The sequence below is a fragment of the Panulirus ornatus genome, chromosome 46 (genome assembly GCF_036320965.1).
Source record: "Panulirus ornatus isolate Po-2019 chromosome 46, ASM3632096v1, whole genome shotgun sequence".
In the NCBI taxonomy this organism is placed as follows: domain Eukaryota; kingdom Metazoa; phylum Arthropoda; class Malacostraca; order Decapoda; family Palinuridae; genus Panulirus; species Panulirus ornatus.
In genome coordinates, this window is record NC_092269.1 from 31,063,343 (window position 1) to 31,080,842 (window position 17,500).

At 42.8% G+C, this 17,500-nt stretch overlaps 1 long non-coding RNA gene across 1 annotated transcript in view; it reads left to right on the forward strand.

The window, feature by feature from the left end:
• Positions 1–17,500, forward strand: part of LOC139763370 (uncharacterized) — a 210,204-nt gene that overhangs the window by 63,339 nt on the left and 129,365 nt on the right. Inside the window, exon 2 of the long non-coding RNA XR_011716106.1 lies at positions 12,607–12,750. This is a non-coding gene — a long non-coding RNA (uncharacterized lncRNA). The remainder of the gene's footprint in view (positions 1–12,606; positions 12,751–17,500) is intronic.

Below are 17,500 nucleotides of genomic sequence, written 5' to 3' on the forward strand. Positions count from 1 at the left end.
ACTCCTTATCTTATCTACCAATCTACTCCTTATCTTATCTACCAATCTACTCCTTATCTTATCTACCAATCTACTCCTTATCTTATCTACCAATCTACTCCTTATCTTATCTACCAATCTACTCCTTATCTTATCTACCAATCTACTCCTTATCTTATCTACCAATCTACTCCTTATCTTATCTACCAATCTACTCCTTATCTTATCTACCAATCTACTCCTTATCTTATCTACCAATCTACTCCTTATCTTATCTACCAATCTACTCCTTATCTTATCTACCAATCTACTCCTTATCTTATCTACCAATCTACTCCTTATCTTATCTACCAATCTACTCCTTATCTTATCTACCAATCTACTCCTTATCTTATCTACCAATCTACTCCTTATCTTATCTACCAATCTACTCCTTATCTTATCTACCAATCTACTCCTTATCTTATCTACCAATCTACTCCTTATCTTATCTACCAATCTACTCCTTATCTTATCTACCAATCTACTCCTTATCTTATCTACCAATCTACTCCTTATCTTATCTACCAATCTACTCCTTATCTTATCTACCAATCTACTCCTTATCTTATCTACCAATCTACTCCTTATCTTATCTACCAATCTACTCCTTATCTTATCTACCAATCTACTCCTTATCTTATCTACCAATCTACTCCTTATCTTATCTACCAATCTACTCCTTATCTTATCTACCAATCTACTCCTTATCTTATCTACCAATCTACTCCTTATCTTATCTACCAATCTACTCCTTATCTTATCTACCAATCTACTCCTTATCTTATCTACCAATCTACTCCTTATCTTATCTACCAATCTACTCCTTATCTTATCTACCAATCTACTCCTTATCTTATCTACCAATCTACTCCTTATCTTATCTACCAATCTACTCCTTATCTTATCTACCAATCTACTCCTTATCTTATCTACCAATCTACTCCTTATCTTATCTACCAATCTACTCCTTATCTTATCTACCAATCTACTCCTTATCTTATCTACCAATCTACTCCTTATCTTATCTACCAATCTACTCCTTATCTTATCTACCAATCTACTCCTTATCTTATCTACCAATCTACTCCTTATCTTATCTACCAATCTACTCCTTATCTTATCTACCAATCTACTCCTTATCTTATCTACCAATCTACTCCTTATCTTATCTACCAATCTACTCCTTATCTTATCTACCAATCTACTCCTTATCTTATCTACCAATCTACTCCTTATCTTATCTACCAATCTACTCCTTATCTTATCTACCAATCTACTCCTTATCTTATCTACCAATCTACTCCTTATCTTATCTACCAATCTACTCCTTATCTTATCTACCAATCTACTCCTTATCTTATCTACCAATCTACTCCTTATCTTATCTACCAATCTACTCCTTATCTTATCTACCAATCTACTCCTTATCTTATCTACCAATCTACTCCTTATCTTATCTACCAATCTACTCCTTATCTTATCTACCAATCTACTCCTTATCTTATCTACCAATCTACTCCTTATCTTATCTACCAATCTACTCCTTATCTTATCTACCAATCTACTCCTTATCTTATCTACCAATCTACTCCTTATCTTATCTACCAATCTACTCCTTATCTTATCTACCAATCTACTCCTTATCTTATCTACCAATCTACTCCTTATCTTATCTACCAATCTACTCCTTATCTTATCTACCAATCTACTCCTTATCTTATCTACCAATCTACTCCTTATCTTATCTACCAATCTACTCCTTATCTTATCTACCAATCTACTCCTTATCTTATCTACCAATCTACTCCTTATCTTATCTACCAATCTACTCCTTATCTTATCTACCAATCTACTCCTTATCTTATCTACCAATCTACTCCTTATCTTATCTACCAATCTACTCCTTATCTTATCTACCAATCTACTCCTTATCTTATCTACCAATCTACTCCTTATCTTATCTACCAATCTACTCCTTATCTTATCTACCAATCTACTCCTTATCTTATCTACCAATCTACTCCTTATCTTATCTACCAATCTACTCCTTATCTTATCTACCAATCTACTCCTTATCTTATCTACCAATCTACTCCTTATCTTATCTACCAATCTACTCCTTATCTTATCTACCAATCTACTCCTTATCTTATCTACCAATCTACTCCTTATCTTATCTACCAATCTACTCCTTATCTTATCTACCAATCTACTCCTTATCTTATCTACCAATCTACTCCTTATCTTATCTACCAATCTACTCCTTATCTTATCTACCAATCTACTCCTTATCTTATCTACCAATCTACTCCTTATCTTATCTACCAATCTACTCCTTATCTTATCTACCAATCTACTCCTTATCTTATCTACCAATCTACTCCTTATCTTATCTACCAATCTACTCCTTATCTTATCTACCAATCTACTCCTTATCTTATCTACCAATCTACTCCTTATCTTATCTACCAATCTACTCCTTATCTTATCTACCAATCTACTCCTTATCTTATCTACCAATCTACTCCTTATCTTATCTACCAATCTACTCCTTATCTTATCTACCAATCTACTCCTTATCTTATCTACCAATCTACTCCTTATCTTATCTACCAATCTACTCCTTATCTTATCTACCAATCTACTCCTTATCTTATCTACCAATCTACTCCTTATCTTATCTACCAATCTACTCCTTATCTTATCTACCAATCTACTCCTTATCTTATCTACCAATCTACTCCTTATCTTATCTACCAATCTACTCCTTATCTTATCTACCAATCTACTCCTTATCTTATCTACCAATCTACTCCTTATCTTATCTACCAATCTACTCCTTATCTTATCTACCAATCTACTCCTTATCTTATCTACCAATCTACTCCTTATCTTATCTACCAATCTACTCCTTATCTTATCTACCAATCTACTCCTTATCTTATCTACCAATCTACTCCTTATCTTATCTACCAATCTACTCCTTATCTTATCTACCAATCTACTCCTTATCTTATCTACCAATCTACTCCTTATCTTATCTACCAATCTACTCCTTATCTTATCTACCAATCTACTCCTTATCTTATCTACCAATCTACTCCTTATCTTATCTACCAATCTACTCCTTATCTTATCTACCAATCTACTCCTTATCTTATCTACCAATCTACTCCTTATCTTATCTACCAATCTACTCCTTATCTTATCTACCAATCTACTCCTTATCTTATCTACCAATCTACTCCTTATCTTATCTACCAATCTACTCCTTATCTTATCTACCAATCTACTCCTTATCTTATCTACCAATCTACTCCTTATCTTATCTACCAATCTACTCCTTATCTTATCTACCAATCTACTCCTTATCTTATCTACCAATCTACTCCTTATCTTATCTACCAATCTACTCCTTATCTTATCTACCAATCTACTCCTTATCTTATCTACCAATCTACTCCTTATCTTATCTACCAATCTACTCCTTATCTTATCTACCAATCTACTCCTTATCTTATCTACCAATCTACTCCTTATCTTATCTACCAATCTACTCCTTATCTTATCTACCAATCTACTCCTTATCTTATCTACCAATCTACTCCTTATCTTATCTACCAATCTACTCCTTATCTTATCTACCAATCTACTCCTGATGGGTGATGATCTGATGGGTGATGTTCTGATGGGTGATGATCTGATGGGTGATGTTCTGATGGGTGATGATCTGATGGGTGATGTTCTGATGGGTGATGATCTGATGGGTGATGTTCTGATGGGTGATGATCTGATGGGTGATGTTCTGATGGGTGATGATCTGATGGGTGATGTTCTGATGGGTGATGATCTGATGGGTGATGTTCTGATGGGTGATGATCTGATGGGTGATGTTCTGATGGGTGATGATCTGATGGGTGATGTTCTGATGGGTGATGATCTGATGGGTGATGTTCTGATGGGTGATGTTCTGATGGGTGATGTTCTGATGGGTGATGATCTGATGGGTGATGTTCTGATGGGTGATGTTCTGATGGGTGATGTTCTGATGGGTGATGTTCTGATGGGTGATGATCTGATGGGTGATGATCTGATGGGTGATGTTCTGATGGGTGATGTTCTGATGGGTGATGTTCTGATGGGTGATGTTCTGATGGGTGATGTTCTGATGGGTGATGATCTGATGGGTGATGTTCTGATGGGTGATGATCTGATGGGTGATGTTCTGATGGGTGATGATCTGATGGGTGATGTTCTGATGGGTGATGATCTGATGGGTGATGTTCTGATGGGTGATGATCTGATGGGTGATGTTCTGATGGGTGATGTTCTGATGGGTGATGATCTGATGGGTGATGATCTGATGGGTGATGATCTGATGGGTGATGTTCTGATGGGTGATGATCTGATGGGTGATGATCTGATGGGTGATGTTCTGATGGGTGATGATCTGATGGGTGATGTTCTGATGGGTGATGATCTGATGGGTGATGTTCTGATGGGTGATGTTCTGATGGGTGATGATCTGATGGGTGATGTTCTGATGGGTGATGATCTGATGGGTGATGTTCTGATGGGTGATGATCTGATGGGTGATGATCTGATGGGTGATGTTCTGATGGGTGATGATCTGATGGGTGATGTTCTGATGGGTGATGATCTGATGGGTGATGTTCTGATGGGTGATGATCTGATGGGTGATGTTCTGATGGGTGATGATCTGATGGGTGATATTCTGATGGGTGATGATCTGATGGGTAATATTCTGATGGGTGATGATCTGATGGGTGATATTCTGATGGGTGATGTTCTGATGGGTAATATTCTGATGGGTGATGATCTGATGGGTGATATTCTGATGGGTGATTATCTGATGGGTGATATTCTGATGGGTGATGATCTGATGGGTGATATTCTGATGGGTGATGTTCTGATGGGTAATATTCTGATGGGTGATGATCTGATGGGTAATATTCTGATGGGTGATGATCTGATGGGTGATATTCTGATGGGTGATGATCTGATGGGTAATATTCTGATGGGTGATGATCTGATGGGTGATATTCTGATGGGTGATGTTCTGATGGGTAATATTCTGATGGGTGATGATCTGATGGGTAATATTCTGATGGGTGATGATCTGATGGGTGATATTCTGATGGGTGATGATCTGATGGGTAATATTCTGATGGGTGATGATCTGATGGGTGATATTCTGATGGGTGATGAAAAATCGTTATATATATATAATATATATATATTATATATATATAATAATATATATATATAATATATATATATATATATATTAGATGATAAGGGACAGTGGTCGTACCGTCGTGCTCAAGGATCGTACCGTCGTGATCAAGGATCGTACCGTCGTGATCAAGGATCGTACCGTCGTGATCAAGGATCGTACCGTCGTGATCAAGGATCGTACCGTCGTGATCAAGGATCGTACCGTCGTGCTCAAGGATCGTACCGTCGTGATCAAGCGTCGTACTGTCCTGTTCAATGGTCGTACCGTCGCGCTCAAGGGTCGTACTGTCGTGTTCAAGGGTCGTACCGTCGTGTTCAAGGGCCGTACCGTCGTGTTCAAGGGTCATACCGTCGTGTTCAAGGGTCATACCGTCGTACTCAAGGGTCGTACTGTAGTGTTCAAGGGTCGTACCGTCGTGTTCAAGGGTCATACCGTCGTGTTCAAGGGTCATACCGTCGTGTTCAAGGGTCATACCGTCGTGTTCAAGGGTCGTACCGTCGTGTTCAAGGGTCATACCGTCGTGTTCAAAGGTCATACCGTCGTGTTCAAGGGTCATACCGTCGTGTTCAAAGGTCATACCGTCGTGTTCAAGGGTCATACCGTCGTGTTCAAAGGTCATACCGTCGTGTTCAAGGGTCATACCGTCGTGTTCAAGGGTCATACCGTCGTGTTCAAGGGTCATACCGTCGTGTTCAAGGGTCATACCGTCGTGTTCAAGCGTCGTACTGTCCTGTTCAATGGTCGTAACCGTCCGTGTTCAAGGTCATACCGTCGTGTTCAAGGGTCATACCGTCGTGTTCAAGGGTCATACCGTCGTGTTCAAGGGTCATACCGTCGTGTTCAAGGGTCATACCGTCGTGTTCAAAGGTCATACCGTCGTGTTCAAAGGTCATACCGTCGTGTTCAAAGGTCATACCGTCGTGTTCAAGGGTCATACCGTCGTGCTCAAGGGTCGTACTGTAGTGTTCAAGGGTCGTACCGTCGTGTTCAAAGGTCATACCGTCGTGTTCAAGGGTCATACCGTCGTGTTCAAGGGTCATACCGTCGTGTTCAAGGGTCATACCGTCGTGTTCAAGGGTCATACCGTCGTGTTCAAGGGTCATACCGTCGTGTTCAAGGGTCATACCGTCGTGTTCAAAGGTCATACCGTCGTGTTCAAGGGTCATACCGTCGTGTTCAAAGGTCATACCGTCGTGTTCAAGGGTCATACCGTCGTGTTCAAGGGTCATACCGTCGTGTTCAAGGGTCATACCGTCGTGTTCAAGGGTCATACCGTCGTGTTCAAAGGTCATACCGTCGTGTTCAAAGGTCATACCGTCGTGTTCAAAGGTCATACCGTCGTGTTCAAAGGTCATACCGTCGTGTTCAAAGGTCATACCGTCGTGTTCAAAGGTCATACCGTCGTGTTCAAAGGTCATACCGTCGTGTTCAAGGGTCATACCGTCGTGTTCAAGGGTCATACCGTCGTGTTCAAGGGTCATACCGTCGTGTTCAAGGGTCGTACCGTCGTGTTCAAGGGTCATACCGTCGTGTTCAAAGGTCATACCGTCGTGTTCAAAGGTCATACCGTCGTGTTCAAAGGTCATACCGTCGTGTTCAAGGTTCGTACCGTCGTGCTCAAGGGTCGTACTGTAGTGTTCAAGGGTCGTACCGTCGTGTTCAAGGGTCATACCGTCGTGTTCAAGGGTCATACCGTCGTGTTCAAGGGTCATACCGTCGTGTTCAAGGGTCATACCGTCGTGTTCAAAGGTCATACCGTCGTGTTCAAGGGTCATACCGTCGTGTTCAAGGGTCATACCGTCGTGTTCAAGGGTCATACCGTCGTGTTCAAGGGTCATACCGTCGTGTTCAAGGGTCATACCGTCGTGTTCAAAGGTCATACCGTCGTGTTCAAGGGTCATACCGTCGTGTTCAAGGGTCATACCGTCGTGCTCAAGGGTCGTACTGTAGTGTTCAAGGGTCGTACCGTCGTGTTCAAGGGTCATACCGTCGTGTTCAAGGGTCATACCGTCGTGCTCAAGCGTCGTACTGTAGTGTTCAAGGGTCGTACCGTCGTGTTCAAGGGTCATACCGTCGTGTTCAAGGGTCATACCGTCGTGTTCAAGGTTCGTACCGTCGTGCTCAAGGGTCGTACTGTAGTGTTCAAGGGTCGTACCGTCGTGTTCAAGGGTCATACCGTCGTGTTCAAGGGTCATACCGTCGTGTTCAAGGGTCATACCGTCGTGTTCAAGGGTCATACCGTCGTGTTCAAGGGTCGTACCGTCGTGTTCAAGGGCCGTACCGTCGTGTTCAAGGGTCATACCGTCGTGTTCAAGGGTCATACCGTCGTGTTCAAGGTTCGTACCGTCGTGCTCAAGGGTCGTACTGTAGTGTTCAAGGGTCGTACCGTCGTGTTCAAGGGTCATACCGTCGTGTTCAAGGGTCATACCGTCGTGTTCAAGGGTCATACCGTCGTGTTCAAGGGTCATACCGTCGTGTTCAAGGGTCATACCGTCGTGTTCAAGGGTCATACCGTCGTGTTCAAGGTTCGTACCGTCGTGCTCAAGGGTCGTACTGTAGTGTTCAAGGGTCGTACCGTCGTGTTCAAGGGTCATACCGTCGTGTTCAAGGGTCATACCGTCGTGTTCAAGGGTCATACCGTCGTGTTCAAGGGTCATACCGTCGTGTTCAAGGGTCATACCGTCGTGTTCAAGGGTCATACCGTCGTGTTCAAGGGTCATACCGTCGTGTTCAAAGGTCATACCGTCGTGTTCAAAGGTCATACCGTCGTGTTCAAAGGTCATACCGTCGTGTTCAAAGGTCATACCGTCGTGTTCAAGGGTCATACCGTCGTGTTCAAAGGTCATACCGTCGTGTTCAAGGGTCATACCGTCGTGTTCAAGGGTCATACCGTCGTGTTCAAGGGTCATACCGTCGTGTTCAAGGGTCATACCGTCGTGTTCAAGGGTCATACCGTCGTGTTCAAGGGTCATACCGTCGTGTTCAAAGGTCATACCGTCGTGTTCAAGGGTCATACCGTCGTGTTCAAGGGTCATACCGTCGTGTTCAAGGGTCATACCGTCGTGTTCAAGGGTCATACCGTCGTGTTCAAGGGTCATACCGTCGTGTTCAAGGGTCATACCGTCGTGTTCAAGGGTCATACCGTCGTGTTCAAGGGTCATACCGTCGTGTTCAAGGGTCATACCGTCGTGTTCAAGGGTCATACCGTCGTGTTCAAAGGTCATACCGTCGTGTTCAAGGGTCATACCGTCGTGTTCAAGGGTCATACCGTCGTGTTCAAAGGTCATACCGTCGTGTTCAAGGGTCATACCGTCGTGTTCAAGGGTCATACCGTCGTGTTCAAGGGTCATACCGTCGTGTTCAAAGGTCATACCGTCGTGTTCAAAGGTCATACCGTCGTGTTCAAGGGTCATACCGTCGTGTTCAAGGGTCATACCGTCGTGTTCAAGGGTCATACCGTCGTGCTCAAGGGTCGTACTGTAGTGTTCAAGGGTCGTACCGTCGTGTTCAAGGGTCATACCGTCGTGTTCAAGGGTCATACCGTCGTGTTCAAAGGTCATACCGTCGTGTTCAAGGGTCATACCGTCGTGTTCAAGGGTCATACCGTCGTGTTCAAGGGTCATACCGTCGTGTTCAAGGTTCGTACCGTCGTGCTCAAGGGTCGTACTGTAGTGTTCAAGGGTCGTACCGTCGTGTTCAAGGGTCATACCGTCGTGTTCAAGGGTCATACCGTCGTGTTCAAGGGTCATACCGTCGTGTTCAAAGGTCATACCGTCGTGTTCAAAGGTCATACCGTCGTGTTCAAAGGTCATACCGTCGTGTTCAAAGGTCATACCGTCGTGTTCAAAGGTCATACCGTCGTGTTCAAGGGTCATACCGTCGTGTTCAAGGGTCATACCGTCGTGTTCAAGGGTCATACCGTCGTGTTCAAAGGTCATACCGTCGTGTTCAAAGGTCATACCGTCGTGTTCAAAGGTCATACCGTCGTGTTCAAGGGTCATACCGTCGTGTTCAAGGGTCATACCGTCGTGTTCAAAGGTCATACCGTCGTGTTCAAGGGTCATACCGTCGTGTTCAAGGGTCATACCGTCGTGTTCAAGGGTCATACCGTCGTGTTCAAGGGTCATACCGTCGTGTTCAAGGGTCATACCGTCGTGTTCAAGGGTCATACCGTCGTGTTCAAGGGTCATACCGTCGTGTTCAAAGGTCATACCGTCGTGTTCAAGGGTCATACCGTCGTGTTCAAGGGTCATACCGTCGTGTTCAAGGGTCATACCGTCGTGTTCAAGGGTCATACCGTCGTGTTCAAGGGTCATACCGTCGTGTTCAAGGGTCATACCGTCGTGTTCAAGGGTCATACCGTCGTGTTCAAGGGTCATACCGTCGTGTTCAAGGGTCATACCGTCGTGTTCAAGGGTCATACCGTCGTGTTCAAGGGTCATACCGTCGTGTTCAAGGGTCATACCGTCGTGTTCAAGGGTCATACCGTCGTGTTCAAGGGTCATACCGTCGTGTTCAAGGGTCATACCGTCGTGTTCAAAGGTCATACCGTCGTGTTCAAGGGTCATACCGTCGTGTTCAAGGGTCATACCGTCGTGTTCAAGGGTCATACCGTCGTGTTCAAGGGTCATACCGTCGTGTTCAAGGGTCATACCGTCGTGTTCAAGGGTCATACCGTCGTGTTCAAGGGTCATACCGTCGTGTTCAAGGGTCATACCGTCGTGTTCAAGGGTCATACCGTCGTGTTCAAGGGTCATACCGTCGTGTTCAAGGGTCATACCGTCGTGTTCAAGGGTCATACCGTCGTGTTCAAAGGTCATACCGTCGTGTTCAAGGGTCATACCGTCGTGTTCAAGGGTCATACCGTCGTGTTCAAGGGTCATACCGTCGTGTTCAAGGGTCATACCGTCGTGTTCAAGGGTCATACCGTCGTGTTCAAAGGTCATACCGTCGTGTTCAAGGGTCATACCGTCGTGTTCAAAGGTCATACCGTCGTGTTCAAAGGTCATACCGTCGTGTTCAAGGGTCATACCGTCGTGTTCAAGGGTCATACCGTCGTGTTCAAGGGTCATACCGTCGTGTTCAAGGGTCATACCGTCGTGTTCAAAGGTCATACCGTCGTGTTCAAGGGTCATACCGTCGTGTTCAAAGGTCATACCGTCGTGTTCAAGGGTCATACCGTCGTGTTCAAAGGTCATACCGTCGTGTTCAAGGGTCATACCGTCGTGTTCAAGGGTCATACCGTCGTGTTCAAGGGTCATACCGTCGTGTTCAAGGGTCATACCGTCGTGTTCAAGGGTCATACCGTCGTGTTCAAGGGTCATACCGTCGTGTTCAAAGGTCATACCGTCGTGTTCAAAGGTCATACCGTCGTGTTCAAAGGTCATACCGTCGTGTTCAAAGGTCATACCGTCGTGTTCAAAGGTCATACCGTCGTGTTCAAGGGTCATACCGTCGTGTTCAAAGGTCATACCGTCGTGTTCAAGGGTCATACCGTCGTGTTCAAGGGTCATACCGTCGTGTTCAAAGGTCATACCGTCGTGTTCAAAGGTCATACCGTCGTGTTCAAGGGTCATACCGTCGTGTTCAAAGGTCATACCGTCGTGTTCAAGGGTCATACCGTCGTGTTCAAGGGTCATACCGTCGTGTTCAAGGGTCATACCGTCGTGTTCAAGGGTCATACCGTCGTGTTCAAGGGTCATACCGTCGTGTTCAAGGGTCATACCGTCGTGTTCAAAGGTCATACCGTCGTGTTCAAGGGTCATACCGTCGTGTTCAAGGGTCATACCGTCGTGTTCAAGGGTCATACCGTCGTGCTCAAGGGTCGTACTGTAGTGTTCAAGGGTCGTACCGTCGTGTTCAAGGGTCATACCGTCGTGTTCAAGGGTCATACCGTCGTGTTCAAGGGTCATACCGTCGTGTTCAAGGGTCATACCGTCGTGTTCAAGGGTCATACCGTCGTGTTCAAGGGTCATACCGTCGTGTTCAAGGGTCATACCGTCGTGTTCAAGGGTCATACCGTCGTGTTCAAAGGTCATACCGTCGTGTTCAAGGGTCATACCGTCGTGTTCAAGGGTCATACCGTCGTGTTCAAGGGTCATACCGTCGTGTTCAAGGGTCTATATATATATATATATATATATATATATATATATATATATATATATATATATATATATATATATATATATATATATATATATATAAGGCTTCCTGGGTGTTATAATCATTTTATAAAATTGTTCATATCCCTGATAATGTCCAGTTCTCATTATCCAGTTATATTTATTATCCAGATCATATAACCCCTTACATGAGCGGGATATCTTAACAGTTCTTTATTGGTATCTTTTTGATTATCTTTTTTAAGAGTTCTTAATTGGTATCTTTTTAATTGTCTTTTTTAAGTTCTTTATTGGTATCATTTTGATTATCTTTTTTAAGTTCTTTCTTGGTATCTTTTGAATTATCATTTTTAACAGTTCTTTCTTGGTATCTTTTTAATTATCTTTTTTAAGTTCTTTCTTGGTATCTTTTTAATTATCTTTTTTAAGTTCTTTCTTGGTATCTTTTTAATTATCTTTTTTAAGTTCTTTCTTGGTATCTTTTTAATTATCTTTTTTAAGTTCTTTCTTGGTATCTTTTTAATTATCTTTTTTAAGTTCTTTCTTGGTATCTTTTTAATTATCTTTTTTCATGGTAGAGACGGAGTGAGTATGGTATGTGAATATCCTCGTTTTCTACTGATGATTCCTGAATGGTTTCTAGTCATTGTTATAATGGATTTGTATTCATGGTTCTCTAACGGTTTCTACTTGTGGTTTTCTGATGGTTTCCACTGGAGGTTTTTAATCTATACTCGTGGTTTTCTAATGGTTTCTACTTGTGGTCCTCTGATGGTTTTTAGTCGTGGTTTTCTCATGGTTTCTACTTGTTTCTCTAATGGTTTTTAGGCGTGGTTTTCTAATGGTTACTACTTGTGGTCCTCTTATGGTTTTAGGCGTGGTTTTCTAATGGTTTCTACTTGTGGTTCTCTAGTGGTTTCTACTCGTGGTTCCCTAATGGTTTCTACTTGTGGTCCTCTAATGAATTTTAGGCGTGGTTTTCTAATGGTTTCTACTTGTGGTCCTCTTATGGTTTCTAGTGGTTATCTAATGGTTTCTACTTGTGTTTCTCTAATGGTTTCTACTTGTGTTTCTCTAATGGTTTCTACTTGTGTTTCTCTAATGGTTTCTACTTGTGTTTCTCAAATGGTCTCTACTTGTGTTTCTCTAATGGTTTCTACTCCGTTTTGATGTCCTAAATTTCATTTTTTTTCCCCTCAGATTTTGGTCCTGTGTCACAATACATCGGACGACCCAACTCTGGTTATCGGTCACGCCTTCAGCAGGGACTTGGTACGGCAATATAGCCAATGCCTCTCCGTTATACCCCGTGGTATACTCAACATACCACCGGATATACTGTAGGTAAGTCGCATTACACATGGGCTCACTGTGATTGGATGGGGAGTATATCATCAGTGTAGTAGTATGTTGTGTGTTATACTCTCTACTGTTGGCTATATAATGTTTTCTATTATTGGTTATATATATATATATATATATATATATATATATATATATATATATATATATATATATATATATAACTACATCAGGCCAGGAATTCGAAACGCACATTGAAATGGCTGTCTTCTCGTGCCATCTCCACTGCATAGGTCCATTAACGAAACGAGAGAAAGAGAGAGAGAGAGAGAGAGAGAGAGAGAGAGATTAATGTGTGCGTGTGTGTGTGTGTGTGTGTGTGTGTGTCAATGCATTGTGTCCGTTTTCTACGCCAGTACAGCTGGGTCGAGGATGCACTAATGTGTTTTGCCTCCTGGTTTGTCTTGTCAGTTTGTCTGGCTCTCTCTCTCTCTCTTTTGAGGCGCGCTCGCGCACACACACACACACACACACACACACACACACACACACACACACACACACACTCGCTCTTCCCTGTCGAGAAGATAAGAGACAGAATGCTGGTGACTTTGACAGATATGAGAAGCCAAGACAGATGAGCGAGACGTAGACAGATTTCCTTCACCGAGATAGATGTAGTAGACGTGAGTAGATGTAGTAGACGTGAGTAGATGTAGTAGACGTGAGTAGATGTAGTAGACGTGAGTAGATATAGTAGACGTGAGTAGATGTAGTAGACGTGAGTAGATGTAGTAGAGGTGAGTACATGTAGTAGACGTGAGTAGATGTAGTAGACGTGAGTAGATGTAGTAGACGTGAGTAGATGTAGTAGACGTGAGTACATGTAGTAGACGTGAGTAGATATAGTAGACGTGAGTAGATGTAGTAGACGTGAGTAGATGTAGTAGACGTGAGTAGATGTAGTAGAGGTGAGTAGATGTAGTAGACGTGAGTAGATATAATAGACGTGAGTAGATGTAGTAGACGTGAGTAGATATAGTAGACGTGAGTACATGTAGTAGACGTGAGTAGATATAGTAGACGTGAGTAGATATAGTAGACTTCAAGGCCAAATTTCTTCAGTGGGATCCACCAGGAGGCCCTCTCTACTCTACCCCCCTCCTAAAACTCTCCCCCCCCCCAACAGTCAAGTCTATCCTATCCTTCAGGATGGGGGGGAAGGGGGCCCCCCTCTCTCATCCTATCCTATCTCTGTGATGGGTCCTGTTCTAATTCATCCTATCCCTTAGGTCTATCTATTCATCCTCCAGTGCGGGGGGCCCGGGGGGGGGGGCCTAGGCGTGGGCTAGTCTATCCTCTCTATCCTCTATTCTATCCTTCGTCAACCTCAGTCTATCCTAGCCACCAGGTCACCCTGGTCTTCGTCTTCTCTCTCCAGGGACCACCCTCCTCCCTCCCCTCCCTCCCTCGCGGGTCTTTGTCCAGGATGGTCTTCGTTCTTGGTCTCTGCCTAGGAAACTTCCTCCCCTCCCCCCCCCCTTGGTCTCTGTTTACCCCCAGCGGGTCCCTGGAGGGTCCTTGTGGGTGTGTGTGTGTGAGGTCAGTAGACCCCAAGGCTGAAGGGATGGCAGACCTCTTTACCCCACAGTTGTGAGGCAAAACGAAGATGAGGGAAAACGTTAATGGGGCGTTTTTGAAGAGTATGGAAAGCTTGCTTTATTTTCTCTTTTTTTTTTCTTTTTTTTTTTGAGGGGAATCTGGCCCTTGGTGATGGGAGAGACATGAGAGGGTGATGAATTCTTAAGCTGGGCACTACAGGGAAAAAGGAAAGGGGTCAGAGTGGAAGGTGTTTAGGAAAGACATGGGAAGGTACAGAAGTTCCAAAGCTTGGCCATGTAGGGAAAGAAACAGATATCAAAGTAAAAAAAACATCTTTGCTAATAGATGTTACATGATTATAAGCATATTTACGTAGCCACTGTGTAGTATACACATTCTTCAAATTTTCCTATAACTATAGAATATATATATATATATATATATATATATATATATATATATATATATATATATATATATATATATATATATTATCCCTGGGGATAGGGGAGAAAGAATACTTCCCACGTATTCCCTGCGTGTCGTAGAAGGCGACTAAAAGGGAAGGGAGCGGGGGGGCTGGAAATCCTCCCCTCTCGTTATTTTTTTTTTTTTCCAAAAAAGAAGGAACAGAGAAGGGGGCCAGGTGAGGATATTCTCTCTAAGGCCCAGTCCTCTGTTCTTAACGCTACCTCGCTAACGCGGGAAATGGCGAATAGTTTAAAAAAAAAAATATATATATATATATATATATATATATATATATATATATATATATATATATATATATATATATAAGTTGGATGGAGCTTTGTATGTTCTATGAAGGTGCGCGTTCATATACACTTTATTCGTATTCATATAACTCCGCGTTGTACAGTCAGGTTCGGTAAAACGCTCTCAGCTGGCTATGTGTTCTGTTCGGAAACAACCGATAGACCCCGTTGCTCACCATTGTGAGACGAAGGGTATTCGAGTACTCAGTATTTCGAATAGTTGTTTCCTATTATACAGTCCCTTAGCCTAGCGGTTAGCATGCCTGCCTCTTGCACAAGGGGTCCCAGGTTCGATCCTGGCTGTTGGAGCTTTGTATGATATATATATATATATATATATATATATATTGGACAATCACATGTTTACCAAATGGCGTCCTAGCTTCGTCTCTTCGATGTATATCAACTGACTGTTATATTTCTCTCTTGTGTCTCCCCTGATGATGTGATTATTACACGAAAGTGCACTTGGAAACTTTTCGTGTTTCATTTTCCCCGTGGACTCATAGGAATATATATATATATATATATATATATATATATATATATATATATATATATATATATATATACATATATATATTGATAGATCATTTCCAAAAGTAGAAATTCATGTAGGCGGATTTCACGGAAGAGACAAAGGGAAATAGATAAAGGGAAAAGGTCTTCTCGCTGGACTAAAATACGAATGATTACATCTGTAAAAAAAAAAGAAAAAGAAAAAAAATGAAATTTTTTTTCCCCTTCCATGGAAACTTTACGCGCCGGAGAAATTTTAATGATTTCATCAATTTTACGATGAAAAGAAAAAAAAAAAAAATTTTTTTTTGTGAATGATTACCATCCATTGTCATTACCTGTCAAGTGTAGCGCGTGTGTAATGACGTGTCGTATTAACGAATTCGTAATTTACGATTTAACCGATGATTTGGTTGAATGAATGTGACGCGTCGTGCTGGGGGGCCGCCCCCTCCTCTCTCTCCAGATAAAACGAATCTACTTCAATTTTTGTTTTTATCTTTTCTTTCTTTCTTTCTTCGTTTTGCCTTAAGTTCGGCCTCGCGTAAGACTTACGTTGGATATTGGCCCTTGTACGTATAGTTGGCGTGCCACCCTCGCCCCCCCCCCAAAAAAAAAAAAAATATATATGAGTTTTAGGAAGATAAATGACACATATTTGCCCTAACCACACGAGGATGGACCGTTATGTGAAATGTTTCTCATGTGCAACTACAGTGAAGTTGTGCCAGTCTCTCTCTCTCTCTCTCTCTCTCTCTCTCTCTCTCTCTCTCTCTCTCTCTCTCTCTCTCTCTCTCTCTCTCTCTCTCTTCTCTCTCTCTCTCTCTCTCTCTCTCTCCTCTAAGATTGGAAAGGTCTCTTACAAACGCCTAAGAAGCTGTGGTCCGTGTGCTTTCCTTTGTTCTTATCCCCCCATTCGCACCTGTGCATGACCCCCCACCCACCCCATGTGGCAGTAATTGGACGAAAAGGAAAACTGGGCAGGAGACATCTGCTTCACTGTAGTCTATTTTTATATATAGGTGAAGAGTCTAAGTATGCTGGTGTTATCCTACGGTAAACAACCTGGTCATAGACCATCAGGTCTTCTGTTATGTGGTTCTCTCATGTATTCCCATGGTCTGTCCTCCAGTGGATAACCTGGTCATAGACCATCAGGTCTTGTGTTATCTGGTTCTCTCATGTATTTCCATGGTCTGTCCTACAGTGGATAACCTCGTCATAGACCATCAGGTCTTCTGTTATGTGGTTCTCTCATGTATTTCCATGGTCTGTCCTACAGTGGATAACCTCGTCATAGACCATCAGGTCTTGTGTTATCTGGTTCTCTCATGTATTTCCATGGTCTGTCCTACAGTGGATAACCTCGTCATAGACCATCAGGTCTTCTGTTATGTGGTTCTCTCATGTATTTCCATGGTCTGTCCTACAGTGGATAACCTCGTCATAGACCATCAGGTCTTCTGTTATCTGGTTCTCTCATGTATTTCCATGGTCTGTCCTACAGTGGATAACCTCGTCATAGACCATCAGGTCTTCTGTTATCTGGTTCTCTCATGTATTTCCATGGTCTGTCCTACAGTGGATAACCTCGTCATAGACCATCAGGTCTTCTGTTATGTGGTTCTCTCATGTATTTCCATGGTCTGTCCTACAGTGGATAACCTCGTCATAGACCATCAGGTCTTCTGTTATCTGGTTCTCTCATGTATTTCCATGGTCTGTCCTGCAGTGGATAACCTAGTCATAGACCATCAGGTCTTCTGTTATCTGGTTCTCTCATGTATTTCCATGGTCTGTCCTCCAGTGGATAACCTCATCATAGACCATCAGGTCTTCTGTTATCTGGTTCTCTCATGTATTTCCATGGTCTGTCCTCCAGTGGATAACCTCGT